At 32.3% G+C, this 9,562-nt stretch overlaps 1 non-coding gene across 1 annotated transcript; it reads left to right on the top strand.

Annotated features, from left to right (window-relative positions):
- The first annotated feature begins 310 nt into the window (after positions 1-310).
- Positions 311-417, top strand: LOC130721627 (small nucleolar RNA R71). Its single transcript, XR_009013553.1, has one exon. It is a non-coding gene; the product is annotated as a small nucleolar RNA R71 (small nucleolar RNA).
- Positions 418-9,562: the final 9,145 nt, after the last annotated feature.

The following is a 9,562-nucleotide window of genomic DNA, read 5'->3' as shown; positions in this document are numbered from 1 at the left end:
ACACTCCACTTTGGCAACTCGACCACCAATCACCTTGGTCGTCTTCATCTGATTTTGAATTTCATTCATTTGCTTGGAGAGTTGCTTGTTGGAGGCCATTAGTTGATCATAAACTTCAACCTCAAGGACTCCTCTTCGGACTTGGCGCTCATTACTAGAGTTCATGGCTCTTATAGCCATTTTTTCAATCAACTCGTATCCAACTTGTGGAAGTAGAGCATCGAACTCTCCATTTGAGGCCGCATCCAAGCCAAACCTCGAAGAATATTGGAGACCATCATAGAACTTTGCCACTTGTTCAGCTTGGGTGAGGTTGTGTTGAGGACACCTCCTCAAGAGCTTTTTGAACCTCTCCCAAGCTTCATAGAGATTTTCATCGGTGGATTGAGCAAACTTCATGATGTCATTCTTAAGCTTTCTCAAGAGGGCTCTTGGAACAAATCTTGTGGTGAATTTCTCGGCTAGATCTTCCCAAGATGTAATGCTACCTTGGGGCTGTGAATTCAACCACTCTTCAGCAGTGTCCCTCAAAGAGAAAGGATACAAACTCAAGCGGATGGTGTCCGCTGAAACATTTTGAACTCTATAGGTGTTGCAATTGCGGATGAACCGCTCCATGTGTGCATGAGGATCTTCAAGAGCACCTCCACCATACTGATTTTGGCTCACCAAGTTGATGAATGTCGGCCTCAGCTCAAAGTTTCCCGTGCCATCGGGGGAAACTATGCTGCCCAGATAATCGTAGCTCATGGCAGCCGAGGTGAGGTCTCTAAGAGAACGATTGGCATTCTCCGCTTCTTCCTCTTAAAGTATTTGAGCAATGTCCTCTTACACTCTTTCTTCAATGTGGGCTTGCAATTCCTCCTCCGTCATATGGACAGCCATGGCGGCTATCTCAGCAGCTCTTTGCTGAGCTCGACGACGATGGAGAGTACGTTCAAGCTCCGGATCAAACACCAATGGATCCGTGCCAAGTCTACCTTGCATAAACTGAAATCACAAAAACAGAGAAAAGGTTAGTAACACCTATTCAATGCAATGCTTAGTGACACAAACAAAAAAACTCTTCAACTTAAACTGAAAACCACAAACAATCCCCGGCAAAGGCGCCAAAAACTTGTTGGTCAATCTGCAAGTGTACAGAAACCTCCGGGTTTTAAAATATCGAACCACAGGGATTGTGAGTGAGAATTGTGGATTTAAGTCTAAAGTTTGCAAGTTTCCAAAAATAGTAAAATTCTGGAATTGATTTTGGTTGGTTTGATAAAGGTTTTGCAAGATAGCAATGTTGAAAATGTTGTAAATATCAATTGATGAAAATGCCTTGGGTTGTTGATCATCTAATCCACTTTAGTCTACATATCCTATGCATGTGAAATCTTGATTCATTCCTTGTTGCTTTAGCCTATGTACTTACTAGTTGATTCCTCACAAAAGTAATTCTCTCAAATTGAAAGTTAAGCCCAATTCCTTGTGTACTTAATAATTCATAAGAGGTTTTTAAGCATACATATTGAGGCCAACAAAACCCTACCCTCACTCTATTCCTAGAAGCAAGCATAGAAGGATCTATTCCAATTCATGTCCCTAAATCATAACAAACTTCCATTTGGTTATAATCTAGCCTATAGCAAGGGTGCACCAAAGCTAAACATGCATAATGGAATTGAAATACAAGGATAAATCAAGAACTCATGCATAGAGATAGGATTTAGAAAACTAAAGCTTCATAGAATCACTTAAACCCAAAGAAAATAAAGAAACTAGCCACTCATGGCTAGAGAATCCATACAAGAAATGTTAAAAGAACCTGAGAAAAATACAAGTTGGAAGCCTCTCTAATGCCCCAAGGTTCTCCTTAGCTCTCAAGCTTGATCTAAAATGAGTAAAATGACTAAGTGTTCTGAATAAATTGGCAAAAACCTTATTTATACACAAAACAAACGAGTCTGGGCGCTCAGGCGCCAATTCAGAGCGTTTGAGCGCCAATTCCATGGCAAAAACATGCCTCTGGAAGGCAATTGGCCCCTAGGCACCAATTTCAAGCGCTTGGGCGCCAATTCCAGGAGGCTCAGGAACTGTAACTAGCGCCTAGGCGCCAATTCCCAGCGCCTAGGCGCTCAAGCTTCGCTGGAAAGACTTTTTAGCTTCTTTGTAACTCCTCTTCAAGCATCTTTAAGTCCTCCTTCAATTCCATGCTTTTTGGCCTTCCTTCTCCTTCAGTTTCTGATCTGCAAACTTAACCAACAAGCCAAGGAAAATATCCAGAAGCTCAAAGAGCTTTGTTAGCAAAGAGGACCGTCAAATAACATAAGAAAATCATGCAAGTCCTAAACTTACTTAAAATGCAAGAAAAGTCCCTATAAAACTACAAAATTACCAAAACAAAATAAAGACTCAAAGAAAGATAAAAATGCATGAGAATGCATGAAACACTACATGAGACTCAACAAAAGGACTTAAAACAAACAAAGAAATGACCCTAAAAACACTACTAAAATAGGGTCATCAGTACATAATGTACTTGAGTCAGATGCATTATATGCATTGTAATGTTTGATTGAGACATTTTGCCAAAATGGTGTATTTTGTCAGCTAGTAGGTAGCATAAGTCTGAGCTTCTATCTGTTTGTGTACAAATGTGACAGTTTGATAGTGACACCAAGGTACCTTTCACTTCAACATAGCATTGTGTCAGATCATGTGACTTTGTCTTTGAATCTTCTGCACAAAGCTTTCTTGGCTTCTTCTTCAATAATAAATGTACTTGATCAGACAGTGTAGCCTTCTTTAAATGTAAGCTTCAATTTCTTCTTCAGACTATCCTTCTGCTTCTGTCGAAGGAGACAACCTTTCTTCATCATTCTTTTGTTCTTCAAATGATGACCCTGCTTCAATCATTCTTCTTTCTTTCAGACGTTCTGCTTCCGTCGTTCTTCAAATCTTCATACGATGTTCCTTTCAGATGATCTATCTATTTAGCTCCTTCTTCTTTTTTTCTTCCTATTGGTCATTAAGAACTTCAATGATAAACTTTGACCAACTCACTTATGGCTCCTTTTGAGACATGAATTGTCTTGAAGTATTTCATGAAAGAGATAGATGCTTGTAGGCATAGACAATGAGCTTTAATTCCATTTCTCCAATTCTTGTATGAGTGAGAAAGAGGAAACCTTGATGATGACATCGTTGTACTTGTTTCCCTAATCAATGTGCATTGTAGAGTATCATGTGATTCCTTGCACTTCACTTTCTCCTCAAGAATGTTAGAGAGAATTCAATTTGAATCCGGTGCTCTTTCTCTAGACATTTTCTTCAGTTGGTCAGCTTTGAGAGAGTTGTTAAAGGTAGACGTTGAGTGTGGTCTTCTCAGACGATCTGATAATTTTGCTTGATCTTGCATGAGTTGTTCTGAGGCTTTCACTCTTCTTGTCTAGACGGTCTTGATGCTTTGATGTGTCTTGCACAAACTGTCTTTACCATGATCTCTCCCTCTCTTTCTTTGAGTAGAAGTCCTAGCAGATTCGACCCTTTTTTGCTAGTCCATGCTGTCTTGATGCTTTGTTGTCTTCTTTTCATTGTTTTGCTCTTCATCAACAAACGATAAGGTATGAGGGGCATAAATGTGATTTCCTGAAATATTATTCAAGTGAAATGTTTAGTCACTTTATTTATACTTTTGAAAATTGTTATCATTCAAAATATGATAAACAATATATCTAGTGTTTAAACTTAACAAATTTCCCACCTCCACTTTTTAAAAGATATAAGAAGATATAAATAAATATGATGAGTGATATGAAATGAAAATAAGAGAAATAAAAAGAGAAAGTATGTAAGAATGAGATAAAATAAAATAAGTGTAAATATATGAAAGTTGTTTGTTTAGTTGGACCACTTTTATTTCTGATTTCATAATTATAATACATTGATCCCATTCCCACGTGCTTGTGTTTATCCTAACTTTTTTTTCTTTGAAATGTGGTCTATCCTGTTTGAAACAGAATAAATAATCTATTTTCATATACTTTTCCATTAAAAAAGAAAAATATATGTGAGCATAGCATAGTTGATAACTTGCCTTTTATAATAACTCAAAGGCCATATTGGCCAGTCTTGACCCGTTTAAGGTTGCACCTCGTATATGTACGTGATAATGTATATCTCCTTTCAATTTTGAATTTCTTTAAAATAGAAAGGAGATATTATTATTATTTTCTTATTAAAAAATGATATGTACGTGTACGTGGACACAACTTTACCAATAACTTGCCTTTTGTAGGACCTCAAAGGTCGTATGAGCCTGTCTTGACCTGGATCATGTCATACCTCGTATAGGTACATCTTCCCGTCTCTCTCTCTCTCTCTCTCTCTCTCTCTCTCTCTTTATATTTACAAGGATAGTTGATAAATACTTAGCTAGGTGAAACTTTTTATAATACATTGTTTGTTAGTATTAAGTAATTTAAATGCTGACAAGATTTTCTTATTCTTTTATATTCATGCATGTCTATTATTAAATAAAATTAGATTAGATCTGATCAAATTAGAAGTAACTCAGATCATATAAAGAATTGGATTTACATGACTTATTTTATATGAGAATTATATCGTGAATCTTCTCAGTCTAATTCATATGTCTTTTACTCTTTACCACTTAAATTATCTCAAGGACATTTATATGACTTATTAGGTCTCAAATAAATTTTATTTGTTATAACTAATAGTATTAATATTTCAAATTAATGAAATATTTACTAGTGTTTTTTACCCACGCGTTGCACGGAGAATTTGTCTATTGTATTTGAAACATCAATCAATATTTTAAATTATAAAAAATTTAAGATACTAAGAATGTAAGAACAATCATAATAAAGATGTAGATATTTAAAGAGCTTAAATTAAGACACTCAATTCTACTGCTTTGTAAGCACATACTAAATTAACTAATATAAAGTGACCAAAAAGATAAACTATCATTAAGACTTATTTTGGCTTTCAGATGTTGCATAGAAATTATATCAAAACTTATTTCTCTATGCTCGTTCCCTTCGTGTGAACTTTTAATTCTTTAAACATAAATAAATATAAATTATATATGTACTAATGTTTTCTAATCTCCGCAAAAAAAATTTATCATCAAATTGAGAGTTGCCCAAAAATAAAAACATGATATTGTGTTGTCTAGTATAAAAATTATATCAAAACTTATTTCTCTATTAAATTTTTCATGCGTGTTCCCCTTGTATGAACATTTAATTCTTTAAACATAAATAAATATAAATTATATCTGTACTAATATTTTCTAATCTCCACACAAATATTTTTATCATCAAATTATCAAACAGTTAATTATATTTACATCTAAAGTTGGTTTTAAAAACTAAAAAAGTATTGAAATGATATTAAAATTAATTTTTATGTTAGTTTTAACATGGAATTATTTGTATGCGAATATATTAATAGTTATCTAGTCGTCGTACGACACATAATTTTAAATGTTACACTTAGATTAGTTTATGAAGCATAAGCCATAAATTGCACACATGGAAATGAAGAGAGATTTTCCATGACATAATTCACTTTCAAGCAGTGGCGAAGGCACAAAGGTGACTTGTCAATGCTTAGTCACCCGTGAATTTTCGGAATGTCTCAAGAAAAAAAAATTGAAGCAGTGTGAGAGACTTGAGAAGGAGAGGAGGGCGGGGAAGGTTGAGCTGAGAGGAATGAGTGATCTCTATGTTGTTTGCGTTTCTCTTTCAGATTCAGTAAACATTCTTTTCAACCTCTGTGTTATCCACTAACAATTGAAATTATAAATAGATATTAGGGTTTTGTTACATATGAGACTTTTTTATTAGACGTGAAAGCTACTGGGCTGCACTTTTTTTGACATTAGAGTTGCACCTCTTTCCAACATAGTAATAAAAAATATAAAATAATAGTTTTAACTTATACGAAGCATTTGATAGTATTTTTTTGTGTTAATTTTTAAACAATCCTCTAAAACTATTTGAAATCAATTTGAATCTGTGATATTTAAGGTAAATATAAATTTAACTTCTCAGTTAAAATTTGGTAATTATTTAATATCAATTTTTGTAATCTACTATATAGTTTTTAAAAATGATATATTTAATTTATAGCGGCTATACCGGTCAGACCACAATTCAACTACGATTGATCTAATGAACGGTGAACGAATTCTCTCACCGATTTGATCAACGGTCCAGTTTTAATAACCTTGTTAATCGGTCTGATTATATGAGATTAAATTTATGGTTCTTGTGTTTTGCTTGTAAAAAAAGTTATAAAAATTATGCACACCAACTGTTTAATTTGTAAAATGTCTCCTTTAAGTTTTGGCCTTCAACAAAGGAGTTTTTTCTTAGGTTGGGCTGCTACTTCATTCTTGTTTTTTCTTAGGTTTGTCTTTTAATCAAAAAAGTCTGGATTAAATATAAAATATGATACAAAACCTTCTTCTATATTCTAAAACTAAGAGAAACTACTCACTACAAATACCATAACAACTTTTCTTTGGACTTTGAGATGGGATCAATCCCCCATTCTCCCAAAACTTTCTTTCACCAGAAAAATAAAGTTTGTAGACCAAAGATCTAACCCAAGGACAATGATGATGATAGCATTTAAAAATTATCACAATACTTGACCAGACTCAACTTCCTTAATGCAAAGCAACCGCAATTGAGGAGACAGTCTCATAGAATGAAGCATAATTATCTCATAACAATGAAGAAAAACCGATACACGAATGAAAAGAAAAACTTATAAGAAAATAAGCATAAACAATGACAGCTAAGTTCAACCTGCCAATGAAACTGAAATCTAGTGAAGAAAGGATTTGAATTTCATCATTTAAGCGTTCTCATCTTATCTCGGCTAGCAAATTAACTCAAAAGAGAAGGAACATCAATTAATTAGCCTTCATGCATCATAATAAACTTGAAAAGAAATATAATGAATGATTAAACATAAAAGAGATCTTTGATACCAAATATCTGAGTTGAAGCCACAGGGAAAATCAGCAAGCAGCTTTGAGCACCTGTAACTTGAGGTCTCCACAATCTAGCATGAATCTCACCAATGAAGTAATCACAATCTAGAGGGGGAAAAGCTTATAAAAAATTCTCACATCAAACCTGAATCCGAAACTCACTACTCACACGAACTTAGACTCTTCTTTCTTCTCTTGTCAATTATTGGGTTCTATAGTTTCTTCTCGTTAGGATTCTCTTCCTTCTACTCACAAAAGAACAAAGAAATAAAATGAAAACATAAAATAAGAACTCAAATAAATATTGATAATCCAAAGACACCGCAAGCTCCTTCTTTTCGAAAAAAAAAAACCAGGGCAGAAGATGAATTAGTTTTAATTGCAAAATTCAGATAAGGGACATTGGAACAAATATATCAAAAGAGGATGAGGAAAATAATCTAATTACTCAACAACATTTATGTCAAACACTTACACAATTATCACATTACACAATTATCAGCACCACATGAAGCAAGTTGCATACTCGAGTGATCTTCCTAATTTTTCCTCCATGTCAACTGGTTCACAATAGAGGCATATAGGGGACGAGATGACTGATGCAGTATTAGTATTTTTATTAAAAAAATTTAAATCTTAAATAATTAAGGAAAATCTTTTAAAATTTTAAATTTTATTAAAAAAAAGTTCAGATTTAAAATTACCTTTAAAAAATGGGGTTTTAAGATTTGTTATGGAAATAAATTTTAGGTGAAGAAAAAGTTTATTTTTAGAGTATTAATTAAATTTTATGTTATTTTTATTGAATTTTCGGATTTTTATTTAATCAAGGATTTTAAGATAAATTAAGATAAAATCAAGAAATAAACAACCTAAATCCTAATCAAATATAAAATTTAAAAAGATAATAAATAAAGATAGACAAACACTACAAAAATCCAGCAAATCACAATAAAAACTGATAAAATCCTGAATTAATTAAAAATCTGAAAATTCAGCAAAAATACCATAAAAATTAATTAATACTCTAAAAATAAATAATAAGATAAATTAAGATAAAATCATGAAATAAACAACCTAAATCCTAATCAAATCTAAAATTTAAAAAGGTATTAAATAAATATAGATAAAAACTATCAAAATCTTGCAAATCACAATAAAAACTCATAAAATCCAGAATTAATTAAAAATCCGAAAATTCAATAAAATACCATAAAAGTAATTAATACTCTAAAAATATATCAAAAATAAATTAAGATAAAATCAAGAAATAAACAACATAAATCCTAATCAAATCTAAAATTTAAAAATGTATTTTTTATGAGAATTAACCTGAGAATGACACGTCATAAAATCCTGAATTAATTAAAAATCCGAAAATTCAATAAAAATACCATAAAATTAATTAATACTCTAAAAATAAATAAAAAATAAATTAAGATAAAATCAAGAAATAAACAACCTAAATCCTAATCAAATCTAAAATTTAAAAATGTATTTTTTTATGAAAATTAACCTGAGAATGACACGTGGAATTTTTTTTATGAGAATTAACGTAAGAATGACACGTCACTAAATCAGTCTGATGAGAGTTCTTCTTTTATAATATACTAGTGTTTTTTACCCGCGCGTTGCACGGGAAATATGTCTATTGTATTTGATACATTAATTAATACTTTGATTATTAAAAATATATTAAACAACGAATGGAATAGAAAAGTCAGAATTGATGAGTAAAGTGGAGATAAAGACTTCTCTTCTAAGCCCGATTGAGACCAAGAGGAACTCGTTTCACATTCTTCGTAAATATGAAGACGATAACACAAATCATAGATATACAGAACTATCAACATACTAATCTTAAAAAAAATTAATGTGCTAGTAGCACAAATCAGGATTGTGTAAGATATATCATAAAGTATAACATTATTGTGTTTATTCCAACTAAGTAGGGATGACTATGGGTAGGTACTATAGTACCATCTCCATACCCGAGTTTTTAAAAATTACATGTACTCGTCTCCATACTCACGTGTAGAGCTGTCAATACGGGCCAGCCCGGCCCATATGGGTCAGCCCGTATGGGTTGGGTTGAAAACGGGTTGGGCTGTGTCAACCCGGGGCCTTAACGAGCAAGGAAAATATGAACCCAACCCGACTCGCTACGAGCTTGCGGGTTGGCGGGCTGGCTCGCGGGTTGGGTGAAATAAAATAAAAAAAATAGATAAATTGGATTAGAAAATGTTTTAAAAAAATAATTTCACAAAAATACTTAAAGAAATTAGTAACAACTCATAAGAAAGAGGTTTATCAACCCATTAATTTGTATGTCACATTTGAAATATAGTAAAGTAACTTTTTGGTTACAAAATATAGTAAAATAATTTAATTGACAAGATTTAAAAACACAATTATTTTACTGTCACATTTAAAATAAGATAAATAATAAAATAACAATAAATAAAACACAAAAAATTGTCTCAAATTTAAAGAAATGAAAATTTTCATTTTTCTATCTAAAAGTAATCCATAAAACTAACCTTA

Source organism: Lotus japonicus, chromosome 5 (assembly GCF_012489685.1).
Source record: "Lotus japonicus ecotype B-129 chromosome 5, LjGifu_v1.2".
In the NCBI taxonomy this organism is placed as follows: domain Eukaryota; kingdom Viridiplantae; phylum Streptophyta; class Magnoliopsida; order Fabales; family Fabaceae; genus Lotus; species Lotus japonicus.
The sequence above is the reverse complement of the archived record's forward strand: the minus strand, read 5'-3'. Positions and strand labels throughout refer to the sequence as shown.